Consider the following 20,610-nt stretch of genomic DNA (forward strand, 5'->3'; position numbering starts at 1 on the left):
TACATCCTAGTTCTTATAACTTCCTACGTTAGAATTTGTACTTCTCTGTTATAAGTAGATTTTATGAGCAATTAAACTCATTTGTGATAATGGAAAGAAAACCCATGTGTATCCATGGCCAAGTGACCATCCTGGCATTTCTTTTCTGAAGCAGAAGTGTAAGGTGTATGTTCATCTTCTGTTATATATTTCAACTTTAGAGAAATTAAGGGAATTCACTTCATTTCTTTTACATAGTAAAGCCAGCTAGGTTTGTATGATGATGTATGACTCTATTATAAACTCAAGTGAGTACAGATCTGGTCACAGCACATTTGTCCTCTAGCTTAGCCAGAACACTTCCAGGCTGCTAGTGAAGTTAAGACCAGATTCAGTATCCATTAATGCTTTGAAAGATACAAACGCATTATATTTTTGGCAAATCCTAGGTGGTTTGTACTTTAGTATAAATAATGTGATGCTGCATTGTATTATTTCAAGTACACTTAACACCATACACTTGGAGTTAGGATGATTTGGGGAGACCATCTCCAGAAATAGCTTTTGAAGTCTGAAGGTGTTATTTTCCATCAGATGTGATTGTTTGAAGTCTGTGTGTTTTTTTTCTTTGTTTTTCTTTGTTGAGCAGGATGCTTTTCTGTGTGTTTTACAGAATCAGCGTGATCCAGGATTAGCGTAGTCTAGTGTTGTCTTTATATAGGGACTGTGAGAGGCTAAGATGCAGCCTGAGGTACTATTCAGGGATGTCCCTATTAGTCAGTCATGAGATACTAAAAACACATTAGGATCTACACGAGTACATATAGCTTGTACAACTGCAGGTTGGGGTTTTTTAATGGTTGGCAAGCAGCGTATTGCACACCAGGGTGAGCTGATTGTCCTTTGTATGTAGTTGGAGGGATGAGATAGGCTTTGTCTCATCTTTATTGTCCTCACAGGTTACTTTTTCGTAATTGCTGCTGAGGTTCATATTTCCTGTAGATTAATGGATGCTCGGGTTGGAGCGAAACACGGCCGGCCTTCAGCATTCATCAGTTTGTAAGTAGCCTGTGTCTTTTTACACACAGTAATAACTGTCAAACCACTGGATCTTGATGAATAAGCTGTAGGATTTTTTTCTGTTGGTGCCCAGCTTGGAGCCCATGAAGATCGGTGGGGCCTTTCTGCCGATTCATCGTTTGGATGAGGCCTCATGTAACCAGTGGGAAAGTCAGAGGAATTATAAAACCATCAGGAATAATCCCAAGGAGAATTCCTACCACCACCCAGCCAGGGGCTGCCCCAGCCTGGGCATTGGGCACCTCTCTGGGGACAGGATGGGACACAGGCCCATGCGTGAGCCCAGCTCACCAGGGCCGGGCTGTGGGGAGCGGGCAGTCGGCCCTGCTGCGGCCATGCTGGGGTAGGGGGGCTGATGTCCCTAGGGCTGATACAGGGTGATCCCTGGGGTGTTCACAGGTCTCTGTGCATTAAGTACTGAACTTAAAATTAATTAAAAGATTTTATTTCTTCACACTGTGTTCTATCATTTTTCCAGAGTTTTTCTGGGCCTTTTCTTGCCGTCGTCTTAAGAACTTGGAAGGCAAGAGCCTTCGTCTCTGTTGAACATCTCATTTGTTAATAAATCACCTGCTCATTACTCAGAAACAGCATTATTTCATTCCTTGCTAAACGTACTTGAAATAGTTTTATTATTTACTGTAGCTTTTAGTTCAACCTGTTGAGTCCCCCACCTGTTATCAGTATTTGCTCTTACTCTACATACAGTCTCATTCCTGTTCTTATTATTCAGCTAAAGACGTGTTAGGCTGTCCATGCACACCAGTATTGAATGTGATTATTTCATTGGCTCTTTAGATGAACTCCTTTACCATTTCTGTTCAATTCCTCCAGTTTTGTATATGGCAGGCACAGGCATGAGCAGGAGCAGGTATGCTTCACACCACTAGCTGATGCTCTTTCTGTGTTCACACTGTGACTAGCACTGGGGAGGCATGTTGTTACCTTCTCATGGCAGCAAGGTAACTGGTCATGAGTGCTTGTAGTCTAACTAGAAGGCAAATTTTTAAGAATTACAGTAGCAGTTGCATTTAGGTGGTAGCTAATAGTGACACTGCTTCCTTACTGCAAGACATGCTTCAGCAACTGCAGTTGCCTACAGACTGGTTATCTTGGGCTGTCTCCTTACCACTTTAGGCAGACCTAACTCGGTAGTAAGGAGAGCTAGCCACAGGGATCACTGGATAAAATCTCGAGCCCAGAGTAAACAAGTAGCAAATATACCTGTGAGGAGTCAGTACCTCTCCAAGGTCAGGACTAACCTGATTGTGAAGCTAAGATCTGAGAACAGTGAGGGAGGATCTAGATATAACATCCAGCTCATTTTTCATCCACAGCAGCACAGAACAGAATGTGAACACAGCTGATACCTGCCGATGTTGTCATTTCATTTAGGGTTCCCCTCACGTAGATAGGATTTCACTGAAGTATTAACATCATTCACTGCCTATTTGAAATTCTTAAATCTGTGTTTCATTAAACATCCAAATTCCTTAGTAAAAATACCAGAGGACGCTGTTTTTTTTCGTTTTTTTTCCATTAAGTTATTTGAAGAGTAAATACAGCTAGGCTGCCCTCTTGGTGTGATTCATCTTTTATCTCAAGGTTGTGTATAAAGAAAGCTTTTTTCATCCCTCTTGCTGTAATATCACAGTGCACAGAAGTCAAGTGATGTTTGTCATTATGTTCTGTATACTTCACAGCTGCATGTTAGTCATGTGGAGCTAACTTGTTAATGTTGGTGACAAATCTCTCCACAAAAGTGAATGTAAGATAGGTGTACAAAAAGAATGACCTTTTATAGTTCTCTCTGATGTGTCACACTTGCCTATAAAGGACTCCTACCATAATTCACAAGCCTAACTTGGGAAACAAGTGTGCATGTAGCTGGCTGGTATTAGTTTTGGCAATAGGTGTCTTTGTAGCCTAGAGTATTAATTAAAGTTCTAAGGGCCCTAGGGATTATTTAAACATCCATGTGATTATCTTAGTGTTCAGGAATTTTATATGTTTATTTTTAAAGACCATCCCTCCTTCATTTTGATTCCAGGAGTTGGATGAGAAAGATCAGAATGCCATAAAAGTTTCTGAAGTCTATTTCTGCATTAAATATGTATTATGATAAAAGGCTTATCACTGATGCTCAGATTAGGAATTATATTCAGAATATTGTTCCTGTTGTGATTCCCTGCTGAATTTCTCCATCTGGTAATGTTACTACTTAGGAAGTGATAACATATGCATGTAACAAGTTAATTGTAAAAGCTCAGAATGGATAATTTGATTGTGCTACTAAAACAATAGTAGTGAAGCATTCTGGTCTGTGGTTGCCAGCATTAAATTACCATGATTGTTATAAATCATACAAGAGGATTGTGGGAAATAGAGCTTTCAGCTTTTCATTACAAATCCCCCATTTTCTGTCCAGTGATCTGAAGGGGAACAGCGCTCAGCCATCTGTCTAATAGGCTGCGGTGGCACTTTACAGACCATTACTCTCAGTGCTCTGGGGGAATGAGAGTGGGAAGAGGCAACATGCGTGAATAATGTAGTATCCTTAGGATCACAGTGCTTCTTGCTCTGCAGATTCATAGCAAAGAATTGAGTGTCTATACAACTGCTGTACAGGGGGGCCCTGGCACGTTTCCACGTCAGACTGTGCATATGTTAAACAACCACAATTCAGAAAATGTGGGGGATGAATAGGAATTACTAGGAAATGTGCATATTTATTATGTTGCAAATTATAAATAATAATATGGTTATTTCTGAGATAGTGAAAAATTTGCCTGGCAAATATAAATGCTGTCATGGGCAGTTTCTTTAGCAGGCCTATTTCTCAAAAGCCTGTAACAACAGATAGCTGAACAGTTCATATAGGTTACTAATAGGAACAGTTGGGCAAATCCTAAATAAAAATTCATTAAAGCTGGTAGAAGTGCATGTCACTGTGATTTAAAATCACTTCAGATGCCCATACACTTGAAGATTGGCTAAGGTCAGGCTGAAAGGGTAAAGAAGACCTTGGTAAAAGGATTTGGGCCAGAAGGCTTCTTGGCCATTCCTTCTGAAGTTAAGCCAGCAGAAGAGGCAGACTGATATAAATGGGCTGCCATTCCCCCTGTTTTCTCAAACTATGAGGTTCATTTTCATACCATTGGGCCTTTATTGTACTCAACATGGATGACAGTTTGACCAGACAGACTCAGATGATACATCCACGTTGCCACTGATGATGACTCCATGTCCTGCTAAAGCTTGGAGGATGTCTACTATGTGAGATTTGTTTCAGCCCTATCTTTTGCCTCCTTAATCTTTACCATCTTCTAGCACTAACAGTGCAGATTCCCCAAGGCTCAGAGGTGACATCTAGGCTGACACAGCTGAGGTGCTGTTTGGGCTGTAGGATGGCGTGGTGAGGCACAGCTTGCGTCCCTATGGGCACCCTCTGCCCTGGGGTGGCCACATTCACACCCTCTATTGACAGCAGCTGTGGAGCCCCATGCCAGGGCATGGGCAGTGGCTGGGGCTTTGCTGGTTATTGACCATTGTGTAAGGATGATAGATGCCAAGAATTGGGCCCATTCCCTGGTTCTTTTCAGTTTACTAGTAAAAACATAGTCAAAATGTTACAAAGGCCATGTGATGCTTCTGGCATTTTTTAGCATAAAAATAGCTAGTCAGCACCAGGAACAAGTTGTATTTTATATACGCTTTTCTCTTCTGTATGAGGAAAGTTTCTCCTTTTTGCTTTTAAAAAACAGAATCCAATTCCAACATACGTCAACTAATGTATTCTCCACCCTTTTGTAAGTACAAATGCTCACGTAGGGGAAAATAATTGTTAATTTAAAACCGAAGCTTTAATACATTCAAACTTTTTGTCTTATGTCTTCAGAATCTTCATTTGATGTTACCCATGGGACTGGGACCGGGATGCAGGCTCTTGACTCTGAGCCCTGGTCCGGCTGTGGATATTCTGGGCTTGGTCTGCAGCAACAATGGGGGTTCACACTGCCTCTCAGGGCTCATTTTTTTCCCATGGTGTTTAACAGAGCGGCACTAAAAGACAATTAGTTCTTGATTAATGAGTTGTGAACTCAGAAAAGGGAGGAATTTAGCTGGTAAATGAGTGTGTTGCTTGCTCAACGTATAGCCCTACTATATTGTTTTCCCTATCCAAAAATCACAGAATCACAGAACTGTAGGGATTGGAAGGGACCTTGAAAGATCATCGGGTCCAACCCCCCTGCCGAAAATGAGTGAAGCGTACAGGAGCAATGACAAAATCACTATTCGTGTGGCCTGAGGGCATGGTATTTGGGTTAGTGTCTCTTGCCAGTTATGAGACATACCTAACGCTTAGCTCTGCCTGATCCTTCTGGTGACGTTGTACTATAACTGCATATCATATGGCCATGATGCGTGTATGAGCGTCGATATTTCTGAGATGCCAGTATTCGCATCTGTTGCAAATATGTGGAAAGTCCATGAGTTTCTAGTCTCTTGTTTCTGCCTGCCACACTTTACTGTCACTTCATGCCACACATATTTTTTTCCTAAAATAATAATAATTAAAAAAAAAAAGAAGAAAATCCAGGTTAAAATAGTACTATACAGAAACTGTTGTCTACTTGAGTACATAATATAGGAATATTTAGAGGTTGGACTCGATGATCTTGAGGTCTCTTCCAACCTAGAAATTCTGTGATTCTGTGAATATGTCCATCTTTATCAGACAAGAAATAACGACAGATATTCTTAAAGTAAATGTAAATTATTACTAAAACAAGACAATTGTGATCTTATTCATAAATGTGTATTTGGAAATTACATCCAAAGAAACTATAACTCAGTTCACTAAGCAAAACAGAGTCTGATGTATTTTAATTAATCAGAAGTCAGTGTGATTTTGTTCTTACTGTGGGCAAGGCTAATATTTAAAAGCATTAGCTATTTATGCTCAATCAAAAGATAAGTAGTGGTGGTGGAATCACTTCCAATTGACTTTACTTACTATTATTTTGGCATCAAATAAAAGTAACGTGATACTTTCAATATAGTATTCTTGATTTCAGATAGAGACTATTCAAATTGATAGTGCCTGTGATACGATGCCAACCAAATTTGCCTTGGTGTTCTTTTGTGTTGGCATGGTAATAAAAAAAAAACAACAACACTTATTTGCTTCATTTTTATGAAATCTTTTGCTAAAATGATCAGTGGATTATGAGCTCTTATATCTGAAGGCATTTTGCTTTGAATAACTTCAAGAACTGTTCCAGTAATTTACTTATCAATCTAGTGAGAATTTTAAAATAGAATTGCATGAACAAAATGGCTGAATTGCATGAAAGAAATACAAAAGAAAAAAAAAAAAGGTTTGAAAAAAAGGTTTGATTAATATTTTCTTTGATCTTTACAAGTTGTCTCACCTAACTTTTTGAACCTTCTACCTTTTAAATTTAGATTCAGGTGAGATTTTAAAGATAAAACGCTGTTTCAGCAAAACATTTTCTTGTGTAACACTGAATTGGGTACTAACTTAAGGAAAGAAAAGCTTTTGAAAATTTTGCATCTCATTTCTGTGAAATTCAGTTTGAATTTACAGCTGTTTACAAGTTATCCCAGACTGTGTTTTTCACTGGGACAAGAGAAATGGACTTGGAGCAAAAGGTAGAAGGAGTATTCTCAGAGGATTTTATGTGTCATTTAAGTTGTTGTTTTGGTTTGAGGTTTCCTGAAGATACAGGGGAAGGAGAGAGCATGGTGAATGGAGGAATGAGAAGCTCTATAGAAGCCATCAAGTGAGGCAGGATTAGATATCAGTAGTATGGTCAGAAGAATAAATGAAGGAGACTGATGGTGGGATCAGATTCTGACTTTTGTTCAAAAACAGATCTTGGGATGCTGTGTAAAAGAATGTGGACTTGAGAGTTTGAAACTCAAAGTGGAGTTTGAAACCCAGAGTGGAAGATGAGTCCTCCAGACAGTGACTGAAAGAACTGTGTTTTAGTTTGAGACAAAAAAAGGGTGGAAAGACACATAATGCTTCTAGTTTAAGGAGGCAGAGGGTTGTTGTGTTGTTGTTGTTTGTTTTGTGTTTGTTTGTTTTTTTAAAGATGAGAAATACTGAATACAATTCTAACATGGGAGAGGTGGGATATAGTGAAAAGTTAGAGGAAAGCTTGAAGGAGAGGAAGAGAGGAACAGTAGGACAGAGTGCAAGAGGAGAAAGCCAGAGGAGTTAGAGTAGGCAAAAAAAACAAAATTGATGCTCACTGGGGAGCAATCTTCAGATTGTTTCAGCATTAATTCACCCCTTTCTTCCTTACTAAAAAATAAAAGTAAGCAAAGGGGAAAAGTCACACAAGAATCCCTCTGTCTGGGGACCTTGTGACTGTGTCCAGGCAGTTGCTGTTACTGAGAACTTGATAGGCAACTGCCTAATATCTGTTATGCATGCTCCTTGGAGATCTCTGGGTTAACAGAAGATTGATTTGGCCTGTAATTACCTCTTTTCCTGGATTCATGCCTTGGAATAGCTTGAATGTTTGGACATAAAAGTGAAAATGAAGTTAATTCAGTTCTCTCGATGTAATCTCAGTGTTATCTGCCTAATGTTCCCTAAGCACATTTTGGATACCTGGAAAAGCAGCTGGGCCTCTTACAGGCTGGTCTGGCAAAGGAGGTTTCCATGCTTTTTGGCAAAGCAATGCTACCCATTCTATCTGAATGATGCCACCCGTTAGTCATTGCTTTTATCAGCAGAGCCAACCTGTGGGTGGGTGCGGAGGCAGGTTGTTGGTCGGCATAGGATGTGCTGTCCTGGGAGCTTTTCTGTTCTGCTTTGGGCCTTTCTTTGTTAGTTTGAAATTTTGCCTCAGACTGTCTCCTGGCTTGTGGTGAATGAGATGTGGGTAACTGAGATACAACCTTCTCATCATTGTTTCTACCCTACCAGGCTTTTCTTGTCTTCCCTCTTGCCCTGACTGCACAGTTGTTTTCGTCTCTTTGAACTGGATGTACATAGTGACTAATGCTTTATTAATCTCCTATTTCTCATTTCTTGTTTCATTTCAGCCTCTTCCTGAGCTGTTTTAGACCTCCACTTTCATTTTTTTCTGAAGCATAGTGAGCTCATTCTTTCACTGTCACAATTCAGTATGTATCTGTGCTCAGCCAAGTATGTCTTTTTTAATGCACCGCTTTCTTAGCGACAGGTGTATTTCTTGGAAATATGATAGGTCCCAACCCGCAAAAGTCATATTTATCCAGCAGCTGAAAGATGATCAAGAGCCATTCATCAGCAGTGTGAACTCCTCTTGAAGATAGGGCTGAAGGGCATGACATTCAGCTATACCTGACGTATCAGATAATCATTGTGGCAGCTAGGACATATCGAAGTAGGGTATCTGCATCTGATTCAGTAAAAAGATGATGGGCTTTTAGACGGGTACTTGAAAACTGCTTGCCTATGTAAATTATCAAAAGGAATTCAGTTCTTTGTTGGGGTGAAACTCTTCTGATTTCTCCCAGCGGTCCTCTTTTAAGCCATGGCTACAGAAATGGATTGCTAGTAGCAGGAAAAGCTTGTGCAGGAGAAGTACAATAGATTCATGACACAGTAACTATAGCTTGCTTTGGTCTTTGAGTCTGACTCTATGTGATAATTTTCATACAAAATGCATGAGGTGTTTGGAGAAAAGCACTTACGCGGTGAGAAGCACTCTATTTCTCACATCTCTATTGCAACCTGAGTCACTGGGAACAGTTTCTTTCTTTTTTAGGTCTCTGAGTAATCAGCTACCAAAGTAAGAAATATTTCATAAAAGGGCCAAATCATGGACCACTTAGAGAAGCCCAAAAGTTACGGGTCATAAAGTCATCAAAACAATCCAACATTGGCAAATCATCTAAGGACTAACTGTTACCTGGTTTTAGAAGAAAACAAAGCATAATGCACTTTGCATAAATCTTATCTGCACAATTTTATTTTATTTTTTACAGATTTGTGAACAAATACTAAAAAGATACTTTGTATTACAAAATTATATTTATAAATATATATTTATAAAAAAATACATTGTATTTTTCAGTCTGAAGATGATACCTAATGTATAATTTGTGCTGCTCTGGCAGTCTAACTGCTGTCCACTGTTCTGATACATTCTTTTTGTGAAAGCAAAGTAATGTCCATCAGAGTTACAGAGAACAAGTTCAACTGAATTTGTTTGATTTTTTTTTTTTTAAGCAATGTTTCTTTTCAATATGGTGCTTTTTTTTCTGTAAAGATCATTTCAAGTTTGGTATTTTATTTATGAAAGTTGTGTTGTGGTTTTGTTTCTGGAAAACTGACTTTGTTTTTCTTTATGCTCTCAGTATAGAACTGCTTAGAAATAACTACTTGTCAGTAATCTTTTCAGAAACTTACAGTATAACAAAATGAAACCCTTGATCCCTTAGTTGAGCTTCTTAAACACTGACAAGATAAATTAGAGCTTCATTAAATTAATGATTTGATAATTAAAAAGGACGATTCAGAAGAATGGCTTAGAAAAATGGATAAAGTATAAATGAACTCTGCATTAAAGTTACCATTAAATGAAAGAACAATGAATCATAAATTGCATCTGTATAAATGCACATGCTTTCTGTGGGGAGACAGTAATTATTATGCCCAGGAGCATTCTCTGTAACGTCTCCCACTCAGCTACTGTCAGCCTCAATTATTCCATTATGATGAAAATTTCTGAAATGATCTGAGGTTAAAGAAAAATAATAATAATTAAAAAAATCAAATCTCTTCGCTTTAGTTTTTCTCCTGTTTTAAAAAGTTTCAAGGCATTGATAACTTTGAGTTCTTTATGCAGGGGTAATTAAATTTACAAACACACTGGTAAACATACCTAAGAAATGCAAGAAAATTGCAAGTCACATTCACTTTTTAATGACGTCATTTACCAACAAGTTGTAAGTGTTTCACGAGGAAGTTATTAAGGATTATCTGATTTGGCACACAGTGGTGTCTTCAGGGATCCCTTTTGATATCTGCACACTGAAATGGGAGGAAGAAGCACTCTTCATTTCTTTTCATTGAAAGTGCTAAGGGAATTTTGCCATTACTCGGTATTTTTGTCATGTAGTGTATAACCAAATCTGAGAGAACCACTGAAATGTAACTATGTTACAAAAGCGTGTATATGTAAATACATAAGTACATTTGTATTCCTAATATAGTCTCATACTGGCTACAGGCTGGAAGCTGTCTGAATACTGCCATCAATGGTGCGCCTGCCAAGCCCTGAAAATAGGCCTCTTTGAATTCCTGAGTCTGATTTAAGATTGTTGATTTAATATTTTTAGAAGAGAAAACAAGCCTAAATCAGTGGAGAAATAATTGGCTGAATATGTGAATTGCACAAGATTCAAGTTCTCACTTGGTGCCTCAGAGAAAACACTCTTTGAAGGAATTCTCCACACCAGTCTCCGGTGTTGTGACACACAGAGAAACACCCAAAACATCCCGCTGCAGATACTTTCTGTTCCCTAGTTAGCCACACGTAAAGAAACCTTAATTTGAGATAGGGATGCTCTTATAGTTGGACTTTGCTTTGCGTCAGATAGGGAGCACATTGTTTGCATCTCTGCTGAGATGTACCAAAAAGACCAAAACTAAAGAGGCATTTACTGAGCTTTTACTGAGGCATCTGGTGAATCCACAGTGAGTCCACACAAGTGAGCTAGACTGTCTCAGCTGAAGGTTTGCTTTGTGATTTTAACTAAAACTACCCACGTTTTTAGAGACAGAAAATGGTGGAGTATCATAAAGCCATCAAAATTCACTGCTTAGAGTAAGGTAATTTCTGTGATCTGCTGCAGTTTGGTCACTAATGTGGTGTGCTGCTTTGGTTTATTAGATGACATTCCTGTGCCTTAGGTCATCTATTAAAACTGAATAATGAAGAATTTATATTAAAATTAGGTGTAGGACTTACAGTGAATATTTAAGAGTAAGTAAAATCTGAGACAAGAACTCATGACAAAAAATGATGTGTGATGTAAACCTATCATATGCAAAAATCATATAATTTAAATATATACACGTATACAAACCTGTGCAGTATCACAGAAGATGGATGAATAGGTATGGACTCAGATTCCCCAGATGCTTCACAGTGGTTGATTTGTAAGGAGGTATTCTAGAGGTGTGTCCTTCTGTTATTGATTTAAGATTAACAAAAAAACAAATGAGGACTGCTTTTAAAGTAGAGCTGAAGAAATATGTACAGTATCATTGCTGTATAGGGGCCAAAGTTTGTGACACCAGAAATCTCTTCTGGTTCTCTGTCACTGTGAATATTACAAGCCCGTAATTCTGTGTATAATCTTAATTGAGAGTACGGGCTGAATTTGAGATCTTCCCAAATGAAATATTTGACTCTGAAATAAAATGCTGAGTGCCTTCAGCTGGGAACTTTAGAAGAGGGTGTGTTTGCTGATGTAGTACGATTTTTCTTATTGGGTCGTCCTCTATATTCAGCTCTTAGAAATATTTGGAAGTGTGAACAAAAGGAGCATAAAATCAATGAGAAATGTTTCTTCTCGAGTAATCTATAGTGTTTGGAAAAACACTGGTAAGAGTTGTTTGGACTTGCATAGAGCTCCCACGGCTTTGCTAAACAGACAGTTCTTTAATATGAGGCCTCTTTGTTATCTGAAATTATGGAGGAAGGCAGACGAAAAGTACATTTAGAGTATGAAAAGAAACAAAGTACGTATAGCTTGCAAATAAATCATCCAGGAAATGGAAGGTAATAGTAAAAACCACAACTAAAATGTAAATCCAGTTAGACACCATGCCTTTTTTTTGCTTATTTTTATGAAAGTAGTGATTGTTGATGAACAAAAGTGCCTGATATTAGTAAAATGTTTATTTTTAGAGTGATTATTACAATTATTCTAGCACTATTTGAAGCCACAGGTACCTCAGCACATTGCAGGAACAGCTGAGGACTTTAGGATCCTATCTAAAGGAAGAGCCCATGGCTGAGGGTGTAGAGTGGATAAAAGGGCCAGTTTTAGGGCTTCAGCCCTACATGCATAGGTACCTCCCAGCTGCACTTTTCACTCCTGGCTGACTTCAGCTTCTTTCTGCATAGCAACTGACTTCTGCAAATCCTTTCTTTAATGCTTTATCTATTCACTTACTTTCTGTTGTTGGCACCAGTGATGTTGACCTTGGAGCTGCACACTTGGAATTGCATATAACTCCATTGGTTCTAGGCATTACTTTGCACAGCCCAGCAAAGTCCTGATTTCTTGACTTTACAAAAGGGCTGAAGAAGTACAGTTCAGGACTCCAAAGCTTGGAAATTCATGTGTTAAGAAAATTATGGAGAGATGAGAAGTTCAGTCTCTTGCTTCATAATTTTGAGTGCTCATCAACAGTTGTTTTCTTCTTGTATTGAGGAAACCTGATCCCTGCTGAGCTGAAAGTGAACCTATACAATGATAAATGTTAGTTTTTCTGGAAGAAAAAGCAATGGAGCAGAAACCGGGCAGTCAGCGGGGCTCTGAGGCAGAAAATGAAATAGCTGTTTTGAAATAACAATGTGGACTCTTTGAATTTTTTGTTGAGAGAAGGTTGAAACAAAATGGCCACCATCTTAGTTCATGGGTAACACTTCATTTGAATTACAGCCATCTGAGGAACTCATAAAGCCAGTCATTTGTAAATGAAGATATATAATAGTACTTAGAATAGCAGCTGCAACACTTCATGACCAAATTAAATTCAAATGTAAGTTGAATTAAATTCAGTTTAGGTTGTGTCAACAAATTTACCTCATCTCCTTCCTTTATCCTCAAGAACACTCTCCTAAAGTGTGGATTACCCAACTTCCAAAAGTAGAAAGGAAATGAGAGCCACAGAGGTTTTAACTTTGCCCAAGTTACATACTGAGACACCAATAAGCTTAAAATAAAATTCGTATTTCTCCATTTTAAGTCCTGTAGTTTTAAGCACTAAACTGTTCACCACCTTTGCTGATTAGTCATGAGCATTTTTGATCCTGTAAATTTTGTTTGTTTCTGTATTAACAGTTTGCCAAATGTTCCCATATGCTATGTTTTTTCATAGATCACTGAAGACTTTGGCATCATGCATTTAATAGGTGATTTTCTTAATATTTTATATTTCCTTTTGGAAAAATGTTTTCTTGTACCTTCTTACAATCCTACAGTCCCTTACAGTTTTACAGTCCATAAACCACTTCTTTTTATCCTTGCATTAGTTTTAGTCTTCAGTTAAAATTAACAGCTTTGTTTTCCTATATCTTTTTATATTCTATTTGCATATTTAGAAATGTTTAATCAAAAAGGAGTGGGAGATGATCAGAGGACAGGGAATCATATTATTCAGAAGACAAGCTTTCCAGTTTTGCAAAAAATTATCTGGAGCTGGCTGATCATGAGTCAACAGTGCCATTCTGTTATAAAAACATAGATATAATAAGATGTATAAAGCTAAAAGAGAACTACATGAGGTAATCCTTTCAGTTTGTCTTTGGTAAAATATCAGATAGGCTGCTATTTCAGACTTTGGTTAGCTGGAGAGAGTCTAGAGGAAAGCTCTAGGAACAACCAGCAGTCCAGAAAACTTGTTTGAAAGAAATGGTTTTGTTTTATCCAGGGAGGGAGAGGAGAGAAGTGTAATGGTCCTCAGGTAGGCAAAGAACTATGATGACAAGTAAAAAAAAGTAGAGGGACTGAAATACTTAAAGACTTGAAGTGCCCTTCCTAGTAGCATGGATACTCATGCACTAGCATGGATTCCTTGGGGACGTTGCAAAATCTTTGCAAGTCCTTTGAAAAATGCATGCCTTTGTCAGTCTTTTGAAAAATCTAGTAGACAGACTTGAGGGTAAAGAAAGAATTAATTGATCTGACTGTGAAGAATGGGAATAGACTAGCTGATGTCTGGCAGTCTTTTCCAATGCTATCTTCTGTAGGTCTGTTATACCTACAGTCATTCTTTCTAAATTTGTTTTAAAGTAATTTGTTCAAATCCAACCAAATCCTGGGATACATCAAAAGCAGTGTGGCCAGCAGGTCAAGGGAGGGGATTGTCCCCCTCTGCTCTGCTCTCATGAGACCTCACCTGGGGTGCTGCACCCAGTTTTGGGGCCCCCAGCGTAAGAAGTACATGGATCTATTAGAGTCCAGAGGAGGGCCGTGAGGATGATCAGAGGGCTGCAGCACCTCTCCTATGGAGACAGGCTGAGAGAATTGGCTCAGCCAACTGAGGGGTCATTCAGCCTGGAGAAGAGAAGGTGCTGGGCAGACCTTACAGTGGCCTTACAGTACCTGAAGGGATCCTGCTGGGGAGGGACTCTTTGTCAGGGAGTGGAGTAATAGAACATAGAGTAATGGCTTTAAACTAAAAGAGGGGAGATTCCAATTAGATATAAGGAAGAAATTCTTTACTCAGAGGATGGTGAGGCACTGACACAGATTGCCCAGAGAAGCTGAGAATCCCCATCCCTGGAGGTGTTCAAGGCCAGGCTGGATGGGGCTGTGGGCAATCTGGGCTGGTGTCCCTGCCCTTGGCAGGGGGTTTGGAACTAGATGAGCCTTAAGATCCCTTCCAACCCAAATCATTCTGTGATTCTGTGATATTCAGGCTTGAAAAGTAAGCTGCAGTAATGGAGATTTTTTTTTTTAAATTCAGTTTGTGGTAAATTCCAGTTTTCACTTCATTTCAGCCTTGTAAAATATTTTTTTCTATATATGTGTTCTTGATTCCTCGGTATCTGTTTAAGTTTGTTAGTGTCTTAAGTGTGGACATGAGAACTGGCTACCATAATACAGCTTTCTTCTCAGCTTGTACTTGGTATGTCCCGGTTAATTTATCATGGAAGTTTCCCTTTTAAGTTACTGATACATCAGCAACAGTTTCATCTAGTAGAGTTCTGTATTTCAAGCTGCCCGGATCTCAAAATACTTTGCATAAACATTGACTGAACAGTTCTTCATAAAATTCCTCAAGTTCAACTTCATAATTAACTGTCGCTGGGAATATGACATGCTTCACTCGTGGAATACAGCCTGAATTCTGCTTTCATAAGGCAGCACAACATCTATCTTGTGTGTCAAGTGAAATTTTAATACCTACTTAAGAAGTTTAGACCTCTTGTCTGTTTACATACTTTACAACCCTGATGGCTTCTTTTACATCCCAAAGAGGTGTACTAATTCCTATTACTTGTCCCTGGGCTGCAGTGCTAAACTCCTGAGCTCTCCTGTGCACAAGCTTTACTTGTGTAAGTGTAATGCAGTATAAAATATATATTCGCCTTTCATCCCTACTGTGAGTGCCAAAACAAATATCAATTGTTACTTAGCTTAGTGCTGCTAAGAAGATGTTCCGGTTATTGTTATGTCAAAGAGACAAAGGCTGCCAAATCTGTAAGAACAGAAATGTGGTTCAGTGAAGTATGTAAAATATGAAGGACAAGATTTATTCCTAGAGCCCTAAGGGGTTGAAGGGAGCAGGGAATAAAGGCTCTGTTTGGAACAAGAATGTGATCCCTCATAAAGGGAATGCTGACGGGACAAGTGGAAGGGTTAAAGGAGGAAAGAAGGTTTAAAAAAAAAACAAACAAACCACTGGCTGTCTGTACAGATGGTTATAGGGGAAAGATGGTGGAAGATTGTGATGTATTTTGTTAGTGTTTCTTTGAAAGAATTTAGGGAATCCCCACGCAGAGAAAAAGTTGATGAGAGAATTTAGGGATTTGGGTTCACAGTGGTAAAAAGGTTGTAGAGCTGGGGGTGTGAAACCTTAATGTATTAAAGAAATAATTTGAAGCAGTAAGAAGTTTGAAATTAAGAAGGACAGAATGACTTAATAGTGCATGAAAGTTTCTTTGAACAGAATATTTGCTACAGGTGGCTCACAAAAAAAATGTCCTTACAGTGACATTGATCATGTTCCTCGATGTTCATATGTGCATCCCTTTAGGTCCCATACACACATATATATTTGTGGCTCATTACAAGGATTCAGATGTAGTTTTTCTAACTAAAGAGGAGGGGTATACACATGCCTTCTCTGAATCTGAGCAATAAGCTGGTTTTGCTTTTTCAAGGTTTTATGTGCATATGTATGTAAGTGTGCTGTACCTTAGTCACTCTGAAAATATTTGTCAAGCGCTCTGGAGAATTCAAGTGACCACAAGTTAATGCTGGGCTACAGCCACAGTAACCGTGTGCATTTTCAGCCCAGAGTCACTAGATCATTTGTCTTACTTTTTAGACTTAATTTTGGTGGATGTGTCAAGTGTCCACCTGAGGTATAGCCTTAGGATGTTTAATTTAAATGAATACTGTAACATATTGTCAGCACGATTGTATAAGCATGTATATATGCCCGTATCTGTAAAAAGCAGGTATGTCACCTTGTGGTGCATATAGAAATGAAGTGACAGTGCTTGGTATTTGTCTAGTCCCAGGCCACTGTCCCTTCCATTTCCTTTGTTGGGAGATCACGCACAGTGGAGTAAGGCAGTTGCAGTGAACATAAAATTACATGCTTGTATGTTACTATATGTACCTTAGCCATTCGGTTTCTGAAGATGAAACAGCCTTGATCAAGTCAACGACTAATGGGAAAGTTTGAGCCTGCCCTGCTGCAGCATTTCCCTTCTGTCCAATGACTTCCAAGTCACAATGTAGAGTTAATGCCATCTCAGCAGCTTTGCATTGGAGCAACTCACTTGAGTTACAAGGTAAACATTGAGCTGTATACACAGTAAAATGTCTACCTTCCTTCCAGAAAGTGGCTGAGATCTCCTGGGAGATCTCATACACTTCCCAGGCATTCTCTTCAAGCACTAACTTAATTCCGTCTAGCTCTCTCTCTCTCTGTGCAGTTCGGTATTCAGTTCTGGGCACCACAGTACAAAAAGGACATGAAACTACTGGAGAGTGTCCGGTGAAGTGCTGCTAAGATGCTGAAGGGCCTAAAGGGGAAGACGTATGAGGAGCAGCTGAGGTCAATGGGCCTGTTCAGCCTGGAAAAGAGGAGGCTGAGGGGAGACCTCATTGCAGCCTACAGCTTCCTCACAACGGGGAGTGGAGGGGACGACCTATTCTCTTTAGTTGCCAGTGATAGGACCCAAGGGAATGGTGTCAAGCTGCAACAGGGGAGGTTCAGGCTGGACATCAGGAAGAGGTTCTTCACTGAGAGGGTGGTTGCACACTGGAATAGGCTCTCCAGGGACACAGTCACTGCATCATGCCTGTCAGAGTTTAAGAAGCATTTGGACTGTGCACTTAGTCACATGGTCTGAATTTTTTGGGTAGACCTGTGTGGTGCCAGGAGTTGGATTCGATGATCCTTGTGTGTCCCTTCCAAGTTGGGATATTCTGTGATTCCATGGTTCTCTCCCTGGGGAAGAGGTTCCTGCCTGCATACCCAGTGCAGCACCTCGTCCTGCCTGCCTTGAGATCTGCCTTTCAGATACTATCTGAAAACACCATGAATAGTTTTGCAAAGATGGGACTTTTTCCCAGCACTAGGTCATCATTTGAATACTGTTTTGTAGAACTTTTGACATGTTTGGGTCCATCTCATCCTCTTCAGTTTTTTACTTTTTATTATGTGTGTGGGGGAGGTACTGAGGAGGTGAAATGGACACAGATCCTGACATCCCAATTAAGAGTTGCATCTGATCTTAGTTTGGAAGCAAAGAAGTCTTGGACGGGCTCTATCTTATAACTCAGTGTTGTAATCCTTTCATTTGCCACAGAGGTTAGAGTAAACAAGTTTGTTTCTGAAAAGAACTTATCTCTGAAAAAAAAAAAAAAGCCTCACCTATACAGTTTATTCCTGTGAATCTATGTTCTCCTTTTGCTGAAGTTGACATGTTTCCAAGAATCATTGCAAATGTGGCTGCTTGCCATTTCAACGTCCAGCTCGTTACCTTGTGTGTGGCACTGCCTCTTTTTCACACGTAATGTAGCGTCAGAGCCAAGTGCAGAGATAACTGGCTTCGTGCTTGTGTGGCTTGTTCTCAACTACAGCGTTGCAGATAAACAGTGTCGCTGCATGGAGTCTGTGCTATCAGCACTTGCTACCAAGAGTGAAACAAAATGTTCTGAGTACAATTAGGTAATCAGAAATTAGGACATTTCCCTCGTGTTGCCCATAAAGTAGCTGAGATCTTTTCTACTGTTGAGCAGGATTTCAAAATATTTTGGAAAGACTACTGGAATAATTTCCCCTTTGCTTTTGTAGTAGGATTCTGACTTTGTCACATGGAGATCATTTCCACTTGCTAATATCCTACCAAGTGTTTGGAAAGAGGAATTTGTCAGTAGTCCTTGTTAGCTCATTTCAGTCAACAGCTGCCTTAGACTTTACAGCTTTGTTTCAGTCTAAGCTGTCCCTTTATTTTTGAAAAACACAATTGTGGCTCACAGGTCAATTAGTCTCTGTGAAATTAAGAGATCTTTTGAAAATTCACAATTAAATCACCTTAGGACTCCTTACTGAATTACATAAAAATGTAACCTCATAAAATGTGAGCAGGCTGTTTCTGAAAAGTGGGTTATAAGAACTTGATTGTGTATATTATGGGGTAAAAAGTAAAGCCTTACCATGTATGAACCTCTCCACTAATTTTGTTCCATGGTATATATCAATGGAACTAACTGAAGATTTCACTTCAGCTAACAATATATAGAAGGATTTTTTAAGCCTAATTAGTATTGCATGTAATTCTTGTTTTGCAAGGAAAATACCTTCATTTATTGTCAAATGTTAGTTTAATTTTGCTCTATATTCAGTTTAAGGATTTTCTCATCTGGTAGTTTTTTGTTATTGTTGCTTTTTTTTTTTAACATAGTTACAGAGGTGTCAGCCTTTTACACATTGCACTGTCCTTTTAATGAAAAAGGCAGTGTTACTTTCTTAAAACTAGCGGTTTATGAGTTTCTACACCGTAGTTTATTCACTAATATATTAGGAGTGAGATACTACTCATCCAAACCCTGTTTGTGATAATTCTGATTTTCCTTCAAGGCTGGCTGATTTACACTGAAATGTACATTGAAAATGAGTCTTGGTCAGTCTTCCTGACTTCCTTTTGCCATTTGAATCTGTGTTCATCTGCTTTAATGTCAAGGTTAGCATAGGGTGCTGCTGCTTGGCAAGCCCCCAGTGACAAAGGGGGTTTCAGGCAGCCGTCGCTGTTTGAGTGAGAAGCCCAGGTGCACCTTGCAGTGCCATTGTGGAGGCTGCCCAGCTGGTGGCCTTTCCCAAGACCGCCTTCCATAAAGAAGGACAGTGCCAAGGCAACTATACTTAAAATTATGTTATGTCATCTCCCCACCACTGTGACCTTCATCGTTCCAGAGCTCATGGTTTCTCTGTTTCCCCTGATTTTGCATAGGTGCTGGGATGGCTGGAGAAGGTCGCACTTCGCAGCTGAGCTGAGGGAGGCGTGAAGCATCATCCATCCCCTGCTGACATTTGAGGTAGTGTGCTAACTTTTATCTTAACTGCAGGAGACTTCATGGTGAATGTTGGGTAAGCAGAGTGATCAATAGAGCCCTGTAGTGCTCTGCAGGCAATCCTCACAATTTCTTTATTTCATTCCTACAGAGGATGATAATGCTATAAGAATTCTGAATGAGATTCCCCCCAAACCCCCCATTACCCCAAAACAGAAATATTTGAATTAAGGCTATCAAATTCCATCCAGCTGTAAGTTGATGGCTTCATTTTTTGCTGAACTCCAGTGGCCAGCATTTGAGACAAAGGGCTTAGTAACTGATAGAAGCACTTCAAAGCCATTTTTCCATGTCAGAGAAAAATTATTTTACTGTGTTTTCATGAAACACTTTTCATTCATGAAGTTAACTAAAATATTAGTTGCTTAGTTTTTTGAATGCAGAATATTAAAACTAATGGGATAACATTCTGTGTTTTTCCAGGGAGAGTGAGCTTGGAAATGCATATTGGAATATAGTAGATAGAAAGTCTTAGTTTAAATGACTCTTAAATGGGATCCAGAATGAATTCAAGTAGTTATTCTTGTTCATATCTGGAGTGCATGTCTGGCAATTTGATCAAATTACAGTAGGGGTAAATCTGAATCAAACGTCATAAAAATACACTGTGGGTACAGGTTCCAGGCTCATGATTGCTTAGGCTGTGGAATTGGAAAGCTGTTATCTAGAGTTAAATGATTACATACTGCTTTACTGCTGCTATCTGTGTGCAATAACAGTTTTATAAGGCTTAATTGGTTATTCCTGTGTAAGTGTACACAAATGTAATGTTACTAAAAAGAATAGAAATTCTTTGGCTGTGATACACTAGGTAGAACTTGCCACACTATGTCCATATTTTTAATGTTTCTAAAATTAGATGGTTGAACTCTAGATGCCTTCATTGTACCATGAATCTGTGCTTAAGAGACTTTTCTAAGGTTATACTAAAAAAGTAAAAAGGTCAGAATAGTGAGAAGTTGTTTGTAAAAA

The 20,610-nt window shown here is 39.1% G+C and overlaps 1 protein-coding gene across 6 annotated transcripts in view; it reads left to right on the forward strand.

The window, feature by feature from the left end:
• Nucleotides 1-20,610, forward strand: part of GHR (growth hormone receptor) — a 141,654-nt gene that overhangs the window by 30,145 nt on the left and 90,899 nt on the right. For 5 of the 6 annotated variants that reach the window (XM_068665882.1, XM_068665880.1, XM_068665884.1 and 2 more), the window contains one exon: nt 19,518-19,602. The gene's annotated coding sequence lies outside the window, so the exon portion shown is untranslated. Of the gene's footprint in view, nt 1-938; nt 1,039-19,517; nt 19,603-20,610 lie in introns of those variants that run through there. The other variant, XM_068665881.1, reaches the window with a different exon arrangement.

This window comes from Anas acuta, chromosome Z (assembly GCF_963932015.1).
Source record: "Anas acuta chromosome Z, bAnaAcu1.1, whole genome shotgun sequence".
In the NCBI taxonomy this organism is placed as follows: Eukaryota; Metazoa; Chordata; class Aves; order Anseriformes; family Anatidae; genus Anas; species Anas acuta.